The sequence below is a fragment of the Petaurus breviceps genome, unplaced genomic scaffold (assembly GCF_028583685.1).
Source record: "Petaurus breviceps papuanus isolate PSGF00001 unplaced genomic scaffold, PetGlider_PUasm1.0 688, whole genome shotgun sequence".
In the NCBI taxonomy this organism is placed as follows: domain Eukaryota; kingdom Metazoa; phylum Chordata; class Mammalia; order Diprotodontia; family Petauridae; genus Petaurus; species Petaurus breviceps.
This window is the reverse complement of record NW_027186457.1, coordinates 4,823,143-4,846,009: the sequence shown is the minus strand read 5'-3', so window position 1 is coordinate 4,846,009 and position 22,867 is coordinate 4,823,143. Positions and strand designations below refer to the sequence as shown.

The 22,867-nt window shown below is 37.7% G+C and overlaps 1 long non-coding RNA gene across 1 annotated transcript in view; it reads right to left on the bottom strand.

Annotated features, from left to right (window-relative positions):
* Positions 1–2,982: 2,982 nt before the first annotated feature.
* Positions 2,983–22,867, bottom strand: part of LOC138174238 (uncharacterized) — a 91,632-nt gene continuing 71,747 nt past the window's right edge. Inside the window, exons 3-4 of the long non-coding RNA XR_011171645.1 lie at positions 6,956–7,087; positions 2,983–3,236 (exon numbers count right to left, since the gene is read on the bottom strand). This is a non-coding gene — a long non-coding RNA (uncharacterized lncRNA). The remainder of the gene's footprint in view (positions 3,237–6,955; positions 7,088–22,867) is intronic.

The window sequence follows — 22,867 nt, the reverse complement described above, 5'->3', positions numbered from 1 at the left end:
AGAGAGAGAGAGAGAGAGAGAGAGAGAGAGAGAGAGAGAGAGAGAGAGAGAGGATTGATACTAGGAAGGGCATAGGGAACGGGGTAAACAGAGGTTTCCATGGGTCCCTAAAGTAACTCTAGGTATGGGATATGGCCAGGGGGAAGGGGAGGAGGAGATGGCATTTTCAATTTGCTATTCAGTAATCCCAAGTCAAAATGTATATACTAATTAATCAATAGACATTTATTAAGTATTCCCTGTATCCCAAACACTGGGGGGTGCAAAAACATCCTGCCCTCAAGGAAAGGTTCATTGCTTTGCTTGGTCAAAGTGTCTTGGGACCAAAAGATCATATACTGAGGATGGAAAGATTCATTCTTTTGCTTTTTTTTTTCTTTTGGAGGGCAATTGGGGTTAATTGACTTGCCCAAGGTCACACAGCTAGTAAGTGTGTCAAGTGTCTGAGGCCAAATTTGAACTCAGGTCCTCCTGACTCCAGGGCCATTGCTCTCTTCACTGAACCACCTAGCCACCCCTGGAAAGAGACATTTTCCAGCCCCTTGTCTTTACAGAGAAGGAAACTGAGTCACACAGAGCTCAGGAAACTCACCCAAGTTCACACAGGTATAAGTTTCAGGGATCTAAGCCCAAATCCTTACTCCAAAGTCAGCATTCTTCTTATACTTCTTACGATCTATTTTCTTTTCCCAGCAGCATCTGTGTTCAGGGAGGAGGGGAAGGATGGTATCTACATCTTCCCTCATAAGATTCCAAGAGCAAACACCAGGTGACATCTCCTCATTTATTTGAGGTCCTGATTTATCTACCTTCCTATACTGTGGTGTTTAAAAAGGTTCAAGAGACGTAGTTACTGGGTAACAATAATTTTATTAATAAGGCCAGCAGATTATTAATAAAAAAAGCTGTTCACCTGGCCATCTCTCTCAGACCGAAGACAATGGCAGTGGACTCGCAGTTTATATACCCTTCAAAACAATAGGTGGTCCATCAAACAGCAATCAAACCTAATTGGCTAATGTGATTGGAGGTGGGCTGTATTAAAATGGAGGGCTGAGTATCTCTTGGGCAGGGGAAGTGTCTCTGTACCAAAATGAGGAATTCCAAAGAGGAGAGCCTCCAGATCTCCTCCAAGACATTGGTTATTAATAATCATTCCTCACAACACTATATTTTTCTTGTGGCCAGAGACAACGTCTAATACATCTACTGACCAGCCCATAGTTCTACATCTTCTTCTCCCTATGAATTGCTCCAGAATATGCAACTACTAAATAGCAGAGACAAAACTCAAAGCCAAGTCTTCTGGTCCCAACTCCAGTGATCACTCCTCTATACTGGGACCTGAAAGCGTCAACAGCCAATGCATGTGATTAGTGAATTCATCCACTAATATAGTAAAGTGGGTAGACCACTTGATTTGGATTCAGGAAGGTTGAAGTTCAAACCCATTAAAGTTACTAGTCTGATGACCTTGTACAAATCACTTAACTCATTAAGTGACAAGCAAAATTCTTATAATAAATATGAAAAATCTAAGAGAACCAGTTTCCATAAAGGCTGGGTCATGTTTCTCATGTGTAAAATGAAGGATTTGGACTCAGGGGTCTCTGGGTCCCTTGAATCTATGTTTTAATGAATGTATGGATTGTATGGAAAGAAGGAACGTTCTGTAAGATGTCCCCTTGCCTGTAATTCCCTCCCAATGTTAGTGAAATGAGACAGACTTGGCATTCTCTCTTGCCATGCCTGAGATCAATGAAACTCAGCAGCTCATATCCCCAAACAGTTGTTATTTTTCTAACTTGCCTCTGGGCTTTAAGCACTATAAGGCCACTGCTGATCACAGAGAACAACAAGATAGAAAACCACATCAAATCAATGCGGGAGTTAAAGAGCTTCAAAAAATCATCAGAGAGCAATCTTGGTTCCTCTGGCTTCAAAGGTCAAGCAGAAGTATTCTCCTAACCCAGCATGAGAAGCACAAACCCAGGCAGCTGACATAGTGCAAGGAACACTGACCTGAGTTTAGAAGCCACATTCCAGTTCTGTGGCTCATTTGCACTGTGACCTCAGGGTAATCACTGACCCTCTCTGGGTCTCAGTTTCTCCATTTGTATAATCAAAAAACTGATAAATAGAAGTATGGATGGAATAAGTTCACACACATCACATATATAAGTATGTATGTATGTATGTATATTTGTGTCTAATGGTAGTCTTCTCTAGGGTGGGAAGAGGGGAAGGGAAGAAAAAAAGGAGAAAAAGAGAAATTTACGTGATAATTTGAAAGGAACTGTGTTTTTGAATACTGGTTCTGCTACTTATACTTCTTTGACCTTGGCTGGACAATCACTTATCCTCTCTGGGACTCAGTTTCTCATACACAAAATGAGGGGGTTACACTAGATGATCTCTTAGATTGCTTCCAACACTAAATCTATGATCCTATGTCCTTAGACACAGAGCAGCTCGGTGGTGCAATAAACAGAGTGCCAGGCCTGGAGTCAGGAAGATGTGTTTTCTTGCGTTTAAATCTGGCCTCAGATGCGTACTATCTGTGTGACCCTGGGCAAATCACTTAACCCGATTTGCTCAGTTCCTCATCTCTAGAATGAACCGGAGAAGGAAATGGCAAATTAATCTAGTATCTTTGCCAAGAAAACCCCAAATGGGGTCACAAAGAGTCAGACATCACTGAAAATGACTGAACAACAATAATATGTCCTTAGAGGTCCTTTCCAACTCTGAGATTCTCTGATAGGAGGGAACATAATAAGTACATTGATGTGACGTAAAAGTTTGTGGCTTTTTTCCTTCCTAGATGATGAATTTCTGATGTTCTATAGTCCATAACTCATAACCCCTAGGCTTCATTGGGACTCAACTTCAGGACTGCAAATAATATAGAAGCAATTTACCTCAAGGAAGGACCAACCATGAGAAGAATTTCCTAAATTATTTTTTAATTAACAAGTATTTATTTTCTCTCCCTTCTCCCGATCCTCTCCTGAAAAACAAAATTTGCATAGTCTAGCAAAACAGATTTCACATTGGCTGTGTTTGGAAATGTGTCTCATCCCACATATTTAGCCCACTACCTCTCCGTTAGGAAGCGGACCCAATGTTGAAGTTGGTAAAGTTGGTCTTCAGCTAAGCTCTTCCTGATCTTCCCGGGCTCTCTTGTCTCTTCTCACTGCACCCATACAATCTCCTCATGCATTATAGGATTCCTTCTGTCAGGGAAGAAATCATCTGATAGATAGTAGGCATAATAAGTGATGTTTACATAGTGCTTTATGATTAACAAAGTATGTTTTTCTCACAACTTTGAGGTAGATAGTGCAACTCATAGGCAAAAAGGAAGACTTGCCCAATGTTATCTTTGGGGCAGCTAGATGGATAGAGTGCCAGACCTGGAGTCAGGAAGACTCATCTTCCTGAGTTCAAATCTGGCTTCAGACACTTACTAGCTGTGTGACCCTGGGCAAATCATTTAACTCTAACTCAGTTTTCTCAGCAATTAGGTGGCATAGTGGCTAGAATGCCAGGCCTGGAATCATGAAGATTTATCTTTACGAGTTCAAATCTGGCCTTTGGTCACTTATTAGGTTTGTGACTCTGAGCAAATTATACAATCCTGTTTTCCTCACTTTCCTCATTTATAAAATGAGCTGGAGAAGGAAATGGCAAACAACTCCAGTATCTCTACCAAGAAAACACCAAATTGAGTCATGAAGAGTTAGACATGACTGAAATGTCTAAACAATAAAAGTCATCCAGCCAGAAAGTGGCAGAGCTGGTATTCAGATCTAGCAGCACACTGCCCCACCCCAGTCCCAACACCCCAACAGCATCTACCTTCCAGCATTCTGAAAAACATGTGTTTTTATAATGCTTTTAGAGGCAGAATGGTGAAGTATACAGAGAGCTTGCTTGAAATCCTAGAAGACCTGAGGTAGAATACTGTCTCTGACACATACTAGTTTGTGCCCTTAAACCTCTTAGCCTCCCTGTTGTCCCCCAACTCTCTTCGAGTGTGTTATAGAGAAGGTAGTGACCTACTTGGTAGAGGGAGCTTATCCCTTGGTAAGGCCCTTATCCCTTTCCCCTTTAGTTGGAAGTACCTTCCATTCATTATCTCAGTTGATCTCAGCATAATGAAATAAGCAAAGTGTTCTAATATCCATTCAACAGAGGAAGAAACTGAGGCTCAGAGGGATTTGTCCACCTCCCAAAAGGTCACATTTCAGTTTTAAATGACCAATGATGACCACAAATGAATCACTATGGACAGACGCATAGGCATCAGTGGTCCTCTATCAACAAAGCTCTAGCCATCTTCTAAAGTTTGATGCTCCATGAAGGCTTCACTAGTTCTTCCCTCCGCAGCTCCAAGCAGACTCTGAGACAACACATAAGACTGAGTCTTACAATTCCATCATGTAATAGTGTGGATTAGAGTAACTAGAATTGTCATGTTATCCCCTCCTAAACTGTGTGCCCTGAAGGATGGGGTGGGAACATTTCTTATCTGGACTTCCTATCTCTCTGTGTCCATGAAAACATTGATTAAGCATTTACTATGTGCTGAGTCCAGGGTCCCCCCAGCAGATTCCATGACTAGATTGTAGGCAACACGGTTTGAACATAGTGAGGAAGGTCTCTGCACAAAATACATAATAAATATTTATTGTTAATCCTTGTTCAGGAAGAATAAAAGCTGTATAGAGAATAAAACTCTGTAAGAGTTTTCTCTAACTAGAAGCCAGATTGGCCCCTCCTGGAAAATCTTTTCTGTGTAAATTATAACTTCAGAAGCTTCTCCTCTGATTCAAGTGTGAGGAGAAAATGATATAGCAAATTTCTCTGAAATCTTAAAAGAAATAGAGAAACCCAACTATTATTAATACAATAAAACTTAGTATTATTGTAATTCAGAGCAAAGCATTCTATTTGAATGTCAAATGAAAAGCATTACAAGTGCAAAAAAGACAAAAACTAATGCATGTGGCTTTAATTGAAATGGCTTAAGTGTCTTCTTTTAGTAGCTAACTGTAATTTATCAATTGGTCACTTTTCAGAACCCCTCCTCTTTAATTTCTCCACTTCATTTCCCACATTCTAAAGACTGTAGGGAATGTAAAATTCATTCAGACCAACCCTCTCAACCACAGAGATGAGATTTGGGAGAGCTGATTGTTAAAATTTCAATGTGTGAACATTTACACTTTAGAAGCCAACAAATGTTACAAATAAGGGGTTGATGATTTTGTTGAATGTCCAGACTTAAGAAAGTGACTAGATGAAATGTTAATAATGTAGATTAATTTTTTTTTAAAAAAATAGGAACTGTGAGCATCCCCTGCCTCCCACCAAGAGCTGGTTGTTAAACATTTTTCAGCACACCCCCACAGAGATGTCAAGTGACTTGCCCAAGCAATGTTGCCTAGGTGGTATGCAGCAGAGCCAAGATTAAAATGATTCCAGATCCAGGCTCTTGCCACTATGCCACACTGCCTGTTACTGTCTTCTCCTTTGAAAACTTGTTTCCTCTTCTGGTGGTTATGGGGTCATTGTGGGCTGAAAGAGACCTTAGAGATCATCTAGCTCAACCCCCATCATTTTATAGATGCAGAAATTCAGACTCAGAGAAATAAAGTGATTTTTTGCCAGAAATAGCAAGGTGCATCCTCTGACTCCAAATTTAGAGCTACCCTTTCCCCTCTGCCTTGATCTCTCTCTATTCTTTCCCCCAAGAGGTCTTTTCCATTTCTCCAGTTTCAACTATAAGCTTTCTGTCAACATTGCTCCAACTTCTCCTCCAACCATCAGTCCTTAAGAAAGCCCTGATGCCTACTGGATATTTCCAAATGTATATCCCACTAATTCACACTCAATAGCTGGGAAATTGAACTCTTATCTTCACACTGAAACAGTTCTTTCTGGCTTTCCCATTTTATTTATTGCCCTCCTTCACTCATGTTCAAAACTTCTACCTTGCTAAATGTCTCATAGTTCATCCCCAGTAACCAAGCCCCTATTAATTTGTCCTTCATTATAATCACTTTGATGATTACTCTTTGCCAGTGGGGAAATCCCAACTCTTCCATTCTTTCCTGCCCTGTGTAATACTTTTCCATGTTCTCTCATAAATCCTTCACAGGGAGTCCAGCCAATGTGCTGAATGGTGAAGATGAGGGTGGGGAAGGGAATTTCTCTAGATTTCTTAACACTACTTGGATACCACAGGAACAAACAGGTTGTTTGTTCACATTGCTACATAAGCAATGCTCCTTTTTTCAGTCATACATTTATTTAATGGTATCACTTATATTGCTTCTTGCATACATTTCTCTAATAGTGCTTCAGCCTCATCACACCTACCATACAGCTCTCTGTTGCTCTTTGTGTGAAGTGATAATTTCATTCTTTAGAGAGTAAAGTAGTCCAGTAGCTAGACAACATAGTATCTTTGAAACACTATTAGTGTTTTTAGAATTTTTAGAATTTGGAATTTTTTTTACTTCAGGAAGAAATTTGGGGAGCTTTTACACTACAGAATTTGTCAAATTCAATGCAATTTGTTCTTTTCCTTTTATGCAAATCTAGATTTACCCATCTGCAGCATCCTCCCAGGATATACAGTTTGCATTAATGGAATGTTTGAATGTGTAGTGCAATCAACTGGAGTTTGTAGTTTAGACAATAGGCATTTTTCATCCACTTAGTTTTTCTTGCATAGGTAATCAGACCAAATTATTTTGTATGATTCTGTATCTTGTTTACGAAGTTTCCCAGGCATCAAGTTAATAAGCATTTATCAAACCCCTAAGTTGTACCAGGCACTGGTTAAGTATTTGGGATACAAAAAATAGTTAGAAAAATCCAGTCCCTAACCTCAAGGAGGTCACAGTACAATGGGGCTAAACACAATCAACCTGTTGTCACTTACAAATAGCAACATTTGTAGTCTTGCAATTGATGATGATGATGAAGAAGATGATGTCTGGATCTGTGATTTCATCTGTGTAGTTTCATCAGCTTCTATAACTTTCATGTAGAAACGCTTCATAGAAGATATCACCTATGCAAAACAGCAACACCTCTGTAACTTAATAATTTTAGAGTTTTGCTTGGCACAAAGATGTTAAGTGACTTGTTTAGAGTAACACAGCCAGTATGTGTTAGAATCAGGGCTTAATTTAAATCTTGCTGACTGACTCCCAAGTTGGCCATCATATCCACTATGCTATGGTAGAGACAGTGTGATAAAGTAGGAAGAATGCTGGATCTGGAGTCAGAGAAGCCTTGTCTATAGTAAGAATTAAATATATGTTGAATTCATAATGTCTCTTACTTTTGTTTCCTTCATTCCATTTCTGTCCCCCACTAGCCTGGCGCAGCCCCTTATGCCTGGACTATTGTCATTGCCTTCTGATCTCCTCACCCATTCTAGTACTTCCAAAACAACACTGCTAGGTTAATTTTCCAAAAATGTGACTTTCATGTCATCCCTTTGCTCAGAAACATTCAATAGCTCCTTTTTGACAATTACTAGTAGTCATTCACATTTATATAGTCATTTAAAGTTGAGAATTTTCTCCATAATGACCCTATGATAAATGCAATATGAACATTAGAATTCTCCATATAAAGATGAAAAAAGGGACACAACGAAATAAAGTGACCATGGTCCCATATCAGCAAAGTTATCAGCAAAGCTGAGATTCAAACCTATGTCTCCCAGTACCATTCCAGTTCTACCATCATTTTTTTAAAGCAATTGTGGTTAAGTAACTTGCCCAAGGTTATAAGACCAGTTTTGTGTGTGTGTGTGTGTGTGTGTGTGTGTGTGTGTGTGTGTGGTGGGTGTTAAGTATCTGAGGCTGGAAACAATCCCGGGTCCTCCCAACTCCAGGGCCAATGTTCTTACTCAGTGCACCACCTAGCCACCCCTGTAATTTCTTTTTAATTTAACATTTAAGTCAAGATAGAATGAAAAGAGAGTTAGGAAAACGCCCACATGGAATCCACTTTCACCTTATCTTTGCTTTTGTAATCCTATCTATCATTCAAGACCAACCCTATCTATCATTCAAGCCATCTTCCTCCATAAGATTTACCTAAGTAACTATAAATATGGGGGGGGGGGGTTAATCTTTGTATGCCCAGTATTAATTACTGTGCCTGGAATATCAAATGATCCAATAGATTTGTGTTGAATAGAATTAATGATGTTAGCCTTTCCTCTTACATCTCAAAGCAGTCAGCACTTACCATGTGCCAGGCACTGGACTAAGCATAGAAGATACAAATAAAAACATATTAAACTGGCCTTAAAGGAGCTTACATTCTAAACAGGGAAGACAATACATAAATGTATGAGGAGAGGACATCCACATATGCACCATGGCAAGAAGACTGAAGAAAATGTTTTGGAAGCCTGGTATCTTTGGAAGATAAGGCAAGATGCTTACCTATGGTGGCAGGGGGAGGGAGGCAGGGTCAAAATCAAGTTTCTTATTGGGTCAAGATGCTCTAAGAGTGGGGACAAAAATAAACCAGAGATAGAGTGGATTATAAGATTTAAAATCAATGATTTTGATTATATTAAATTTATATTATATATTATGTTAAAGCCTTTTGGTTTTCCATGAACAAAGTCAATGCAATCATGATGAGAAGGAAAGCAGAAAGCTGAGGAAAAATTTTTACATCAACTGTCTCTGAAAAAGGTCTCATTTCTCAAATATATAGAGAACTGAGATAAATTTATAAGAATACAAGTCATTCAGCAATTGAGAGGTGACCAAAGGATATGAAAAGGCAGTTTTTAGATGAAGAAATCAAAGGTATCTATAGTCATATGAAGAGAAACTCTAAATCAATATTGATGAGAGAGATACAAATTAAAACAATTCTGAGGCACCACCTCACACCTATTAGATTTGCTAATATGACAGAAAAGGAAAAAGATAAATATTGGAAGGGATATGGGAAAATTGGGACATTAACACACTATTGGTAGAATTGTGAACTGATCCAATCATTCTGGAGAATAATTTGGAAATGTGCCTAGAAGGCTGTTCATACCCTTTGATCCAAAAATACCACTATATTAGGTCTGTATTCCAATCAGATTTTTAAAGAGGAAAAGTATCTATTTGTTAAAGAATACTTACAGCAACTCTTTTGTGGTGGAAAAGAATAGGAAATTGAGCAGATGTCCATCAAATGGGTAATAGAAGAACAAGTTGTGGTAAAAAATTGTGAACGAATACTATTGTGCTATAAGAAATGACAACCAGGATGTTTTCAGAAACACTTAGATAGACTTACATAACTGAGGTGAAGTGAAGTAAGCAGGACCAGGAGAACATTGTTCACAGTAACAGCAATATTGTTGAATGATTCACTGTGAATGATTTAGATATTCTTAGCAATATAGTGATCCAAGACAATTCCAAAGGACTCATGATGAAAAATGTCATCCACATCCAGGGAAAGAACTAATGGAGTCTGAATGCATATTGAAACACATCATTTTTCACTTTATTTTTTTCATGGATTTTTTTGGTCTGTGTTTTCTTTTACATGACTAATATGGAAATATGTTTTGCATGATTGCACATGCATAACCTATATCAAATTGCTTACCATCCCAGGGAGAGAAAAGGGGAGAGAGGAGAGAATTTGGAAATCAAATTAAAAAAAAGAACATTAAAAATTGTTTTTACATGCAATTAGGAAAAGATATAATATCATTCAAAAGAAGAAAAGAGTGGGGCCATAGTGGGAATTGTTGATGCCATCACTCCCTATATAACCAAAGAAAAGTCTGACTGATCATGATGAACTTTAGACACTGGATCATAGATTTAGAAGAAAAATAGGGTCTTGGCACTTACATAATTCAACTTCCAGATTTACAACTTATGGAAAATGGAGAGTCAGAGAGGGGAAGGGCTAGATATTGTTAAGATTTTTTTGTTATTATTAAAAATACATAATAATTCACAGCAGCATAGATTTAGATGTGAAAGGGACTTTGGAGGTCATCCAGTCCACCTCCCCCTGATTTTGAAGTTGAGGAAATTGAGACCTAGGAAAATTAGTTTACCTAAAGACCATACAATATGGTAATTAGCAAGACTGAGATTCAAATCCAGATTCTTTGACTCTAAATTCCATACTTTTGAAATAAATAAGTCCAAACTAGAATTCCCTTTCCACAAAACAGAAACTATCTTCAGATAGAAACAAGGTTTGGGAAAAGCTATGTGGTTTCGGAAACATAAGGCTACCCTAAAATGAAGCCATATTAAGTAGACAGACTATGGGCCTGTATTTATTCTTCCTGAGCCAAACCTCAAACATGATTTGCTCAGCTGAGCAGTCAGGGCTTAAAAAAGACCAAGATAAATAGCAAAATGGTTCCGACCTCTTGGTTTAAAACACCAGTGACTTTAGAAAATACTTGGAAAATGTGTTTGAAATCAGTGGTGAAGAGTGGTCTTAAGATTTTGATTTAGGATTCCTATTTAACAAAGCTACTTCTTTCAAAACTGAAAAGATTGGTCTATTCCCCATTTCCTTCCCAGAATATCTTCTCTTTTCTTTTTTTTCCTCAGTCAACTGAATTTTGTCTTAGTCTTTAAAAAATATTTTTATTTAAAGTTTTGAGCTCCAAATTCTACTCTTCCTTCTCTCCCTCCTTTCCCTCCCCTCTCCCTGAGATGATAAGCAATCAGATGTAGGTTATACATGGTTAATCATGTAAAACATTTCCATGTTAGTCATTTTGTACAAGAAGACACAAATAAGTGAAAAAATGAAAGAAAGTGAAAATAGCATGCTTCAGTCTGTATTCAAACAATATCAGTTCTTTCTCTGGAGGCAGATAATATGTTTCATCATTAGTCCTTTGGGACTGTCCTGGGTCATTGTATTGCTAAGAATAGCTTAAGTCATTCACAATTCTTCATCTAACAATGTTGCTGATACTGTGTATATTGTTCTCCTGGTTCTATTTATGCATCAGTTCATGTAAGTCTTAGCCACAACAAAAGGAACTGCTTTAAATATTTTTGTAAAAATAGGTTCTTTTCCCTTTTTTGGATGATATCTTTGGGATATAGACCTAGTAGTGGTATTGCTGAATCAAAGGGTATGCACAGTTTTATAGGCCTTTGGGCATATTTCCAAATTGCTCGCCAGAATGGTTGGATCAGTTCACAACTCCACCAACAGTGCATTAGTGTCCCAGTCTTCTCACATTCCCTCCAACATCCAACATTTTCCTGTTTTGTCATATTAGCCAATCTGACATCTTCTCTTTTCTAGCCTCTTTAAGACCCACCCAGAGTATTCCATTCTCTTAGCGTTTGTCCTTCCTGGCTCAGCCCTTATTCTGTCTCCCATTTTCAAAGGTGCCCACTGGGACATTCCACTTGACTTTCCTAGCTTTCTTCAAAGCTTAGCTCAAAGGCCACCTCCAAAATCATGGCTTACGTATGCTTTGCCCTCTTCTTCTCTCCACCCTCTCCTAATCACTTTATTTTTACACATGTGTGTATATTTATATATGTGTCTATATACACATGTGTATACATATGTGTATATATAATACATGTGTGTATGTATGTATGTGTGTATGTACATATTTGCCTCTTTTCCCAAGCTCAAACATAAGCAAGAAGGGACAAAGCCAGAATTTGAACTCATCCTCTGACTTTCAATCCATCTGCCAGGCACTGAGTTAAGCACAGAATTTCTACACTGCCACAAAGAATTCAAAAATAATTTTAATAATAAACATTTCATGTAAATCAAATCAATTCTGTAAATTTACCTCACACCCATCAGATTGACAAAGATGACCACAAAGAACAATGACAAGTGTTAGAGTGACTGTGGAAAAGCAGGCATACTGATGTACTGTTAGTAGAGCTTTGAATTGGTCCAGAAATCTGGAAAGTAATTTAAAACTATAATGACTAAAATGATACTAGACTGTTCATATCCTTGGCTCCAACTATACCCCTACTCCTAAATATATATGTTTTTAAAAGATAAAAATGCACCATATGAACAAAAATATTTCTGGCAGCTATTTTTGTGGTGGCTAAGAACTGGAAACTAAGTGCCCACCTGTTGTGGAGTAGGCAAACAAATTATGCATATGAATGTAACAGAATATTATTATGCAATAGGAAATGACAAAATGTACAATTTAATTGGAAACCTGGGAAGATCTCTATAGACTGATGCAAAGTAAAATAAGAAGGAACAAGTGAACCTTGTATGCAATAAAAACATTATAACAAAAAAATAATTTTGAAAATTTTGAAAACTATGTTCAATACAATGACAATTTGATAATAATCATGCTATTAATTACTTAAGATGATGGATTATAATGGTAATGGGGATTTGAAGATCTTTCCTGCCTCTTGTACTCACTGCCTTGTTTCAAGACAAGTACTTAGCACCTTGTTTCAAGTTTGTTAAGAAACAGAACTTGTGAATCCCACAGTGGGATGAACTTGCTGATGTAACAGAAAGGGGTGGAACAGGGAGGATCTAGTACCATATATAAGGAAAAGCCCAAGCTAGTGAGCCAGAAATTCTGGGAGCAAGCAGTGTGGAGGCTGAGGAGCCACAAATTGAGAGAAGATTTGAAAATAGAACTTGTGAAGGCAGAACAGAGAACTGAGAACTGAGAGCTGAACTGAGAATTGAGAAAAACTGAGAAATGAGAAGAGAGAACTAGGAGGAAGAATGGCTGTGTGCTGGTACTTTGTCTGTCTGTTTTGATGTTACTTTGTCAGATTCGTCTGTTGATAGAAGACATTGCTGTTGTTACAGAAGCCCTGGGACCTTACTTCTGGTTCAGAAGCCCTGAAAGAGGATTTTCTTGTTGTATGTTTACAGAAATCTTGGGAGAGGGTCTTACTGATGTTTTTAGAGGTCCTAGGATTATACTAATGATTTGTGTTGATTCCTTAGACCTTGTTGTTGGGTCTATGTTGATTCCACAGGCAGAAAGTGAATTGATGAGGATGTTGGCAATGTTATGAATGTTATTGTGGCTTTGTTAAGCTTTGTCTTCCTAGGAACAGAAACTGCGAAGGACTTGAGTTGGACTAGACACCGTGAACTTCAATATGGAACAGGAACTACACAAGGAGCTGGATGGGGAAATGAGAGCTGTCTGCCTTTGAACTCAGGTGACAATTGGATAAATTTGGGCAGGAGCTGGGACCATTGAAGAGGAACCATGGAAGCTGAGAGCCTGCCTCAAGTCAAGATGAAAAGACCTCTCCTTGGGTATTTAATGCAAACTGAGAAGATCATCATTTACTGTGGCCTAGGGGTAGCGAACTTTGACATTTACATTTAGATGATTGAGTTAAGAACTTCTCCAATTAAGAAGAAAGAAGACTTTTTGATTGAAGAGATCAAGACAATGTGACCTAGGGGTGGAGAACTTTGACCTTTGTACTTTGTGACTGAATTAAGGACTTACTAAATGATTGTTACTAAATGAATATACTTTGTTCAAAACTACGTGACCACTTTGGTGAAAACTATGTGTCCATTTTAGTTATAAGTTATTACGCCATAACATTGTGAATTCTATACTTTGATTTCTGTGGATGTTTTGTCTTAGTTTGTTACTGAATAAATGGAGAGTTCGCTATACTGTGTAATCAAAACCTTGAAACTGTTCACAGAAGAAATCCTCTGCAAGGTGTTTATGCTTGGCTTTACATGGACTCAAGGTACAGAATGAGATACAACCAATGTGAGAATTTTTCTTTTGCTTGACGATGCATATTTGTCATAGGAGTGGTTTAAGAGTGGGAGGGGGGAGCAGAAGTATTAGGAACAGAAAAGAAAAAAGAAAGAAAAGATCATCAAGGTATCTTTTTTAAATTCAGAAATGAGAAGGAAGAACAGAAAGATTGGATAGATTTGAAAGATACAGCTTCCAGTCAGGTTAGCTAAGATGACAAAACAGGAAAATGATAAATGCTGGAGAGGATGTGGAAAAATTGGAACACTAATACATTGCTGGTGGAGTTTTGAACTGATCCAACCATTCAGGAGAGCAACCTGGAACTATTCCCAAAGGGCTATAAGTAATTTCATATCCTTTGACCCAGCAATACAACTTCTAGGGCTGTATCCCAAAGAGATCACAGATGTGGGAGGAAGACCCATATGTACAAAAAATATTTATAGCAGCTCTTTTTGTGGTGGCAAAGAATTAGAAATTAAGGGGATGCCCATCAATTGGGGAAAGGCTAAACAAGTTATGGTATATGAATGTAATGGAATACTATTGTACCATAAGAAACGAAGAGCAGATGGACTTCATATCTACCTGGAGAAGCTTATACAAACTGATGCTGAGTGAGAAAAGCAGAACCAGGAAAAATTTGTACACAATTACAGATACAATGTATGGATGATAACCAACTTTGATAGACTAGACTCTACTTAGAAATCCAGGGCTATAAGTAAACTCCAAAAGTCTCATGATGGAGAGAAATGTCTACATTCAGAGAAAGAACCAGAAAGAACAGAGTTATAATGCAGATCAAAGCAAATTACCAGCTCTCTTGCTTTTTCTTGTTTGGTTTGGTTTCCTCTTTCCCACTGTTCATTCCATCTGATACAATTCTTCTTCATAACCTGCACAATGTCTAATGTGAAAGTATCTGTAGATCTTATACCTGATTGTATGCTGCCATGGCAGGGAGGGGGGGAAGGGGAGAAAATTTGAAACTCAAAGAACTGGGGAACTGAATCTTGTAAACTCAAAGTATGTGAACAAATTAATAAAGACCAAAAAATTGAATGTAAATACATATACATGTAAAAAAAAGATACAGCTTGCATTTATTATGCATTTAAAGGAAAAGTAGGTTCTATGTAACAGAGGTTTACAGTTCCATATACAGTCCTCTTGTTTTGTTCTATGTGTATGGAAATAACCACTTAATGTGATGTTTATTAAGGTCAGAATAAAAGAAAGAAAGAAAAATAATGAACATTTTAATCAAGAAAGATGTCAACATAAAATGATAGTTAAATAGTTTGGGATTAGCAGGACCTTTTAACTCTTTTCAAATCATTATATGCAGCCAGTAACATCCTTCATTTATACATCAGGCCAGAGCTGCTATTTTGCGCAAATGTGAAGTTAAAGAGAATCCTAACCAGCTACCCAAACCATAATTTAAGATTTTGACTAAAATCACTGATTCAAGCACTGTGAAAACAGGATGGTCTGAAGGTCACTGCAAGAGCTGGGAGTTAATTGGACCTTGGATCCCAGAGGTCATTGATTCTATGACTGACTGGCTTGATGAATTGATTTTGCATAAGTTATTTAATGACCTCTCTCTGTGCCTTCATCAGTTTAGGTCCCAAACTGAATAAATGTATAGACTCCCTGAAATCTTAATGCAACATCTGAACAGGCTTATCTCCAGAATAAATCAATTACAAAAATACAAAACAATAAATCCTCTTGTGAACAAGACTTTCTGGAGGTCAGAGTGAGGGGAAAATGATGAATTTAGAGCAAATTCAATTGCAACTCAGCATTTCCCTAAATCACCACAAATTATCTGTGTATCCTATAATTGATAGATTTTATTATAGTTTTATGATCTCCCAAGAGGACTTTCAAAGTTCTTTTTAAAGAACAGTTGGGCTTTGAGGGAGGGGATGTTAACTGCTTTCTTTAAAAAGTATAGGATTTTAAGTGCAGTTTCTCCATATAATCTTTAAACACACAATAATTGAAAGACATGAAAATGTAAAGAGAAGTTTTGTTTTATAGAACTGATCATTGGAGCAATTTCTCAAAGCACACTTCAAAAGTTCAAAAATATGTCAGAAGAAGCATTTAGATGAGTTATAGTCTATTTTGTTACAATGTACTCCAGTTTTATGATTTATGACATGCTAGTTTAAAAAACAAGAAAACATACTTTTGTCACATTTGATATTGGATTTGGGAGTCATTAACTCTAAATCCAAAGACCCATAAATGATGGGAAAAGATGGAAAAAGCAGCTAGCATTACCACTACTCAAATGACCTATAAAAGCCAACCATTATAGTTTGGCACATCTGAAAAATTTACACTGGAGACACTGGTAGGCATGGGAAAAGTCTCCTTTTTGTTAGAAAGGTTAGATAAAATTGTTAAGGAAAAAATTAATTTACTCTGAAATCTAGTATACAGATTATATATATATATGTATATATAACTATAGCTATACACACACACGTTTGTGTGTGTGTGTGTGTGTGTTCCCATATATTTCCACTAATTTTAGACATTACCCTCACAAGTTGTTTAATGTTTATTTTAAAGCAGAGCATCCCTTCCCCCTAGTCTACCCCTATGAGATAAGTATATTTTTGTCACTTAAGAGGTAAATAGCTTCATTTATCAAGTCAGTCAGAAAAGATGCACCACAAAAATCAAAGATGTGTTATTCATGCCTCAGTAGAGCATTCTAACATGCTAAACATTAGGCAGCCCTTGGATGAACATTAGTTAGTAATAGTACTATGGAGTCATTTGCTGTTGTTTTATGGTTTCAATTGTATCTGAATCTCTGTGACCCCATTTGTGGTTTTCTTGGAAAAGATACTGGAGTTGTTTACCATTTCCTTCTCCAGATCATGAGGAAACTGAGGCAGACAGCATTAAGTGACTTGCTCAAGGTCACATAGCTAGTGTCTGAGTCAAGATGTGAACTCAGGTCCTCCTGACTCTATGACTGACACTCTATCCACTGCTCCATCAAGCTGTCCTAAGAGAATTACAAGGGACCTTGAGGATCATTTCATCCAAAACTGTCATTTGTGAAATGAAGATTGAGATCCAGAAAGATGAAGGGATATACAAAGACACATTGCTAGCCAATTAGTGATAGAGCTTAGACTAGGATCCATGTCTCTTAACATTCAGTGCAATCCTTTTTCTACCACTCCATGTCCACTCTCTTCCAATGGGGGAATGGTGCAGTAATTTAACCTTCTGTTCTGGAATGATGAGACATCTCATTAACTTCATTTCCAGTTTGAGTGGGTCATTCCTTTATTCTCTGAAGAAGATAAATTAACAACCAAGCATTTTGCCCCCCAGATGGTTCTACAAATAAAATCATCTACAAACGAGGGTTTGATCTACTCATTAAGGGCACTGAAGATCCTACGGAATTTTTCCAAAGTGGAGGGATTTGCTTTCTGGTCCTTTGGTCAATACATGAAGGGATCTGTCATTCTGTAGTTTGAAAAGCCTTGAAGGAAATCACAGTCTTTGTGTAGATAAGGGGAATCTCCATTAAGGCAAACATCTACTCATGGCTCTTATTATAGCATGCTCAATATTCATAGTTCTGTGAAATCAGATAGGAAAGTATGACATTAGTCAGTGTTGTGTCAGGGACCACATATCACACCAGCCTGGAACTACTCAAACACATCTGCTTTGTTTTGTAACACAGGGTATGCTGATGGCATGCTCGGGCAAGCTAGCTTCATCTTTTAGAATTGGAGCCAAAGCTTTATCCAACGGGATTTCATTAACACATAGCTGAAAAGATTCCTGATTGCCTTCTTGGGGGAGGGAGAGTGGAAAGGGGAAGGATAATAATAAGCAGGTGGGAGTGCATCAAAAGCAGAGCTTCTTAATCATTTAGGTGTCATGGACCACTTTGGTAGTCTGGAGAAGCTTATGAACCCTTTCTCAAAATAATTTTCTTAAATTCATAAAATAAAATACATAGTCCTACAAAAAAGGGATTGTATAAAGACAGTTATCAATTAAAAAAACAAGATTACAAACCTTTGTTTAAGAATTCTTGCTCTAAGCTAAATGGCACAATGACTGATTTTCATGTTTCTAGCTGCATTATAGGATAAAAATATAAGGATTTATGTACCCTCAAAACTCATTGATCTGTAATAGACACTACTGTAACTAAATGATGTTTTGAAAATGATTTTACAAAGAACCATCCTTGTTCATGAAATTATACTTGGTGCCATCATTATTAGGGGAAAAAGTAATCAGTTTAATGGACTCTGGATTAGTATTGGCATTACATTTGCATTTTTTCTTGTTTCCTTCAAGGAAATCCTTCCATGATTTCTCATCATAGAGGTAGCCATAGTTTCTAAAAGATCATTTCAAAGGAATACAAGCTCTGGTGAGTTCTGTTAGGATGGTAAGGTTTTAAATATGAATCTAGTAATAGCATATGTGTCTGTCATCAGTTCAAATCTTTCCTCAAACACTTCCTAGCTGCATGACCCTTGGAAAATCACTTAACCCCTTTTAGCCTCATTTTCCTCATCTGTAAAAATGGGGACAATAATAGTATCTACCTTATAGGGTTGTTATGAGAATCAAATGAAATAGCATATGCAAAGATCATTGAAAACTTTAAAGTGTTATATATTCATCATCATCAACATCAATAAGCCAGTCCAAGCTCAGAGAGGTTCATCACTAGCTAGATTAAAAACGATTAATTTTCTGGGCATTGCAGAGTTCACCAAGACCCCTTCAGGAATAGAGGTATCACAATCAGCACTGGTAGGGAGAATCTATAAAACCAGGAACCCAGGAAGTAGGTTCTCATTGACTTTTACCTGATTCTCAGTAAAATATTAGAACTATTGTTGTCCCTGTTCCCTATTGTCTAGCCTCCACAAACATAAAAGCTAAAACATAAAATATGTTGAAATGCAAGTGTCCATTACCACTGGATGCTTGTTTCTGATTTTCTCAACCAGGGATAGATTCTTTTCATATCTCAGTTACTCTGGAGCCTCAGTTGTTTTTATCAGCCACTGAGTGATACATATATGTCATAGACTTTATGTGATGATAGAGAACAGAGTAAAGAGAGAAGGAAACAAGCTAAGAAAAACATCCTTCTAGATTCATTATTCCCCCTCACTTGTTCCAAATGTCCATTAACATTAATGGCAGTTAGATAGGGAGAGAATTTATGCCCTAAGTGCAAAAGTATCATTTTAGAGAGAGAAGCAGTATATGAAGTAATTGGATTTCTAGGTTCTTCTTAATTGAGCTTGGAATTTTGCATATAGACCTAATTTAATTTTCTAGGGGGGGTGAGTTTTTTTTATCTTAAAAATAGCTATCCTGAATGGGGTTAAAGATACACACACATAAGATATATAAGCTGGAAAAGAATCATTTCTTATGTGAATGAGAGGCTCAGAGAAAAAGAATTACCATATGGAGAATGGAGTAAAACTTCAAGCTGTATTGGATAGGAGTTTGGTGAAGACTGGGGGTTCAGCTAAGAGGTTAAGGCTAAAGACTCTTCTATGTCCTTTTTTCTTCTATAAGCCTCTCTGAGGCAGCAGAGTTTCTGCCAAGGTCTTTATGCTCTTTACTATTTGGGAAACCAATAAGTGAGCACCATCTGCTGTTTGAAAAGCAAAGAGTGATTATGGACCACAAAGATGTTGAGATTGATCAAGAATTAGACATAAAGTCAAGTCAATCTAGATGAAGGCTTAAACTTGACTCAGTCAAATCAACTTAGATGAAGGCTCGTGTGGTTGAAAGGACCCAAATCTGGAAAATACCTTAGACACGATCTATTCCACCCCTCCTCATACCCTTAGTTGTACCTATGGAGAAAATGAAGCCTCAAGTCAAAAAACAAAATGAAAACAAAACTTTCATGAGATATTTTCAATCTCACTCTACAACAGAGAACTTTAAAATGTCAGGTGCTGGCACCTATAATGGTACATGGGGAAGTGACAAAGCTCTTTATTAAGCCGATAGTTTCATTGTTTTTATAGAAAGAGATAATAATGACGGCAGGTCTTTCTAAAATGGCCTCCCAACACTGGTCCCAATCTGTCCAAATGGAAGTCATTTCTTTACATTTTTCTGGGAAGCTAATAGAGCAGCTAACTATACAATTTCATCAGGTTCTTCATTACCTACTTCATTCTATATCTCTAAGAGCCTTTGCCTTGAAATAGGGTCTCAAAATCTATGGTGAAGAGCATGAAGCTTTCTACTTGATTTATTACTTAAATCCATACTTCTTCCCATATATATTCCCACCACTCTCACTCACACTGTGATACTGAGTCCCTTTGAGGAGGATTCCAAGAAATAACCTCATTTCTAAGGAGAATCCTATTTTATTTCCCTTCCTTTTCCCCCTCCTCCTCTACTCTTTTTTTTAAGCAATTGGGGTTAAGTAACTTGCTCAAGGTTACACAGCCAGTTATTTCTGGGTGTGGTGCTATCTGAGCCCAGATTTGATCCCCAGGTCATCCCAACACTGGGGCCAGTGCTCTTACTCACTGAGCCACCTGGCCACCCCTAAGCAATTGGGGTTAAGTAATTTGCTCAAGGTTACAAGGCCAGGTGTTTCTGGGTGGGTGCTAAGTGTCTGAGCCTGGATTTGATCCCCAGGTCATCCCAACACTGGGGCTAATGCTCTTACTCACTGTGCTACCTGGCCACCCCTTCTCCTCTACTCTTAATTTATCTCCAGAATGATTTCAGTTTGAAGAAAATTAGAAAACATCCTCATATGCTCCAGGAAGGAAGAGTGGGGTCTCTAGAAGTTTATTTTATCATCTCCTACAGTTTTTACAAAAAAAAAATTATATTGACTAGGAGGAAGATAACCTAGGTTATCTCAACTATGGCATGTATTATTAATATGGCTTTGTCTGAGAGAGCTTTCAGTTTCCACATCTATAACATGAAGGAGACGTAACATGATCCAATCTAGTAGGGAGAGAGCCAACTTTAGAATAATAATGGTCTGACCTCAAGCCCCATCAGTGATATAAACTGTCTATGTTGCCCTGGACAAGTCACTAAACCTCTCAGTAACCCAGGAAACTGTCTTAGACTGTAAGTTTCAGGAAAGTTCCTGATATGTATTTGTATTTACACTAATGAAATCACAGTTCCAGAAGGAAATAAATTTAAACATGAAGATAATAATACCTTATCAATCTAACTCATTGGAAGGAAGGAAGGAAGGAAGGAAGGAAGGAAGGAAGGAAGGAAGGAAGGAAGGAAGGAAGGAAGGAAGGAAGGAAAGAAGGAAGAGAAGAAGGAAGGGAAGAAAGAAAGGAGGAGGAAAGGGAAGAGGGGAAAAAGAAAAAAGGAATGAAACTAGCATTTACTAATCATATTGCATGCCAGGCACTGATAAGCACTTTACAGATAATATCTTATTTGATTCTCAAAACAAATCTTGGAGGTAGGGGGTTTTATTATCCCATTTTCCAGTGGAGGAAAATGAGGTAAACAAAGATTAAGCAAATTGTCCAGTCTCGCATAGCTAGTCAGGTGTTTGAGGCTACATTTGAACTCATATCTTCCTGATTCTAGGTCCAGTTTTCTATCCACTACACCACCTAGTTGCCTCTATAAGTCATTATTCCAGCATAAAAGAATTAATGTTGGTATTAGGCGTGTCTACATTGGAATCTGTTACCTTAAAAACTATTTGTTTTTTTTTTTTTTGCTTTTTGGAGGGCAATTGGGGTTAAGTGACTTGCCCAAGGTCTCATGACTAGTTTTGGTGTTAAGTGTCTGAGGCTAGATTTGAACTCAGTCCTCCTGACTCCAGGACCACTGCTCTATTCACTGCACCACCTAGCCACCCTGAAAACTACTTTTAAAAAATTTGAAGTAGGCCACCATATGAACACTGGACATTTTACCCCCTTATACTGGGATTTCTCTAATAACAAGAATTAATTTTTTTTAAATTTTTAATTTCACCCATGGGAAGTGGAGCTTTGTGCAAACTTATAAAAACAACCAAGGATAGCTGTTTGCTGAAAAACTCAATGATCTCATCTTACAGCTTCATAAAGCTGACTGCTGTGCCTAACTTCCAGGATATAAGATCTTCGAAGGATAAAAGAATCTATTTTTTAAAGTATTTTGCCAGTATCCCAAGCAGTGGATCCTTCTTCATCGTAAGTGTTAACAGTAAGACTAGTGTTTATAACAACTGTTACATCAAAAAGTCCCTAGGGAGGTTAGGAAGAAAATGCCCAACAGGAAGTTGTTTTATGTGTTTGGGATCAGGGCAGAGGTGGGGGTGAACTGTAGGTTTAAAAAGCTTACCGCTGTGGCAATGTTGACCATACTAAAAAACAGGAAAACACATTCCCACATTTCTCAGGAATCAGAATAAAATGCATGCGCACGGGCTGCCTTGTCTCCAAATTGGAAACATCTGTGTCCACTCAGTCTTCCCCCTTTCCCATAAGCAGAGTGGCAGCTCCCAAAACAGTAAGCATCCTTTGAAGTCCAGTGGCCTCCCTTCTAGGGACACTCAGGAAATGAAAGGGAAGAAGGCATAGTGTTAGTTCTCAATTGCCTTTTAATCCCCTGGGAGCCCAACTCCTGGAGCTTTAACTACCTGCACAAAGTTGTGTCACAGAAGATTTTATCAACTATCTCAAAGAAGAAGATGGAAATAAGGTTTCCCAGGGGCAATATTAGCCAAAAGGATGACTTTTTCAATAAAAATCAAGCATTTAGAGAATTTCTTGTCGGATTTAAAAATAAAAACCCAAAGTTCTAAAAATGCTACTTCATGAGTATCAGGGCTCCATTCAAAATATTATAAAGTTCTACTTTTTGCAGATTTGGCAGATTTCCTTGGTTAGTCCCTTTTTTTCTGAGACCAGCAGACCTACTTAGACATTGGAGTCTGCTTTTTGCAAAACTGCTGTTTTCAGAGCCTCAGGCATTCATTTACTGGACCATGGATATTTATAAAACCCGTAAATGAAC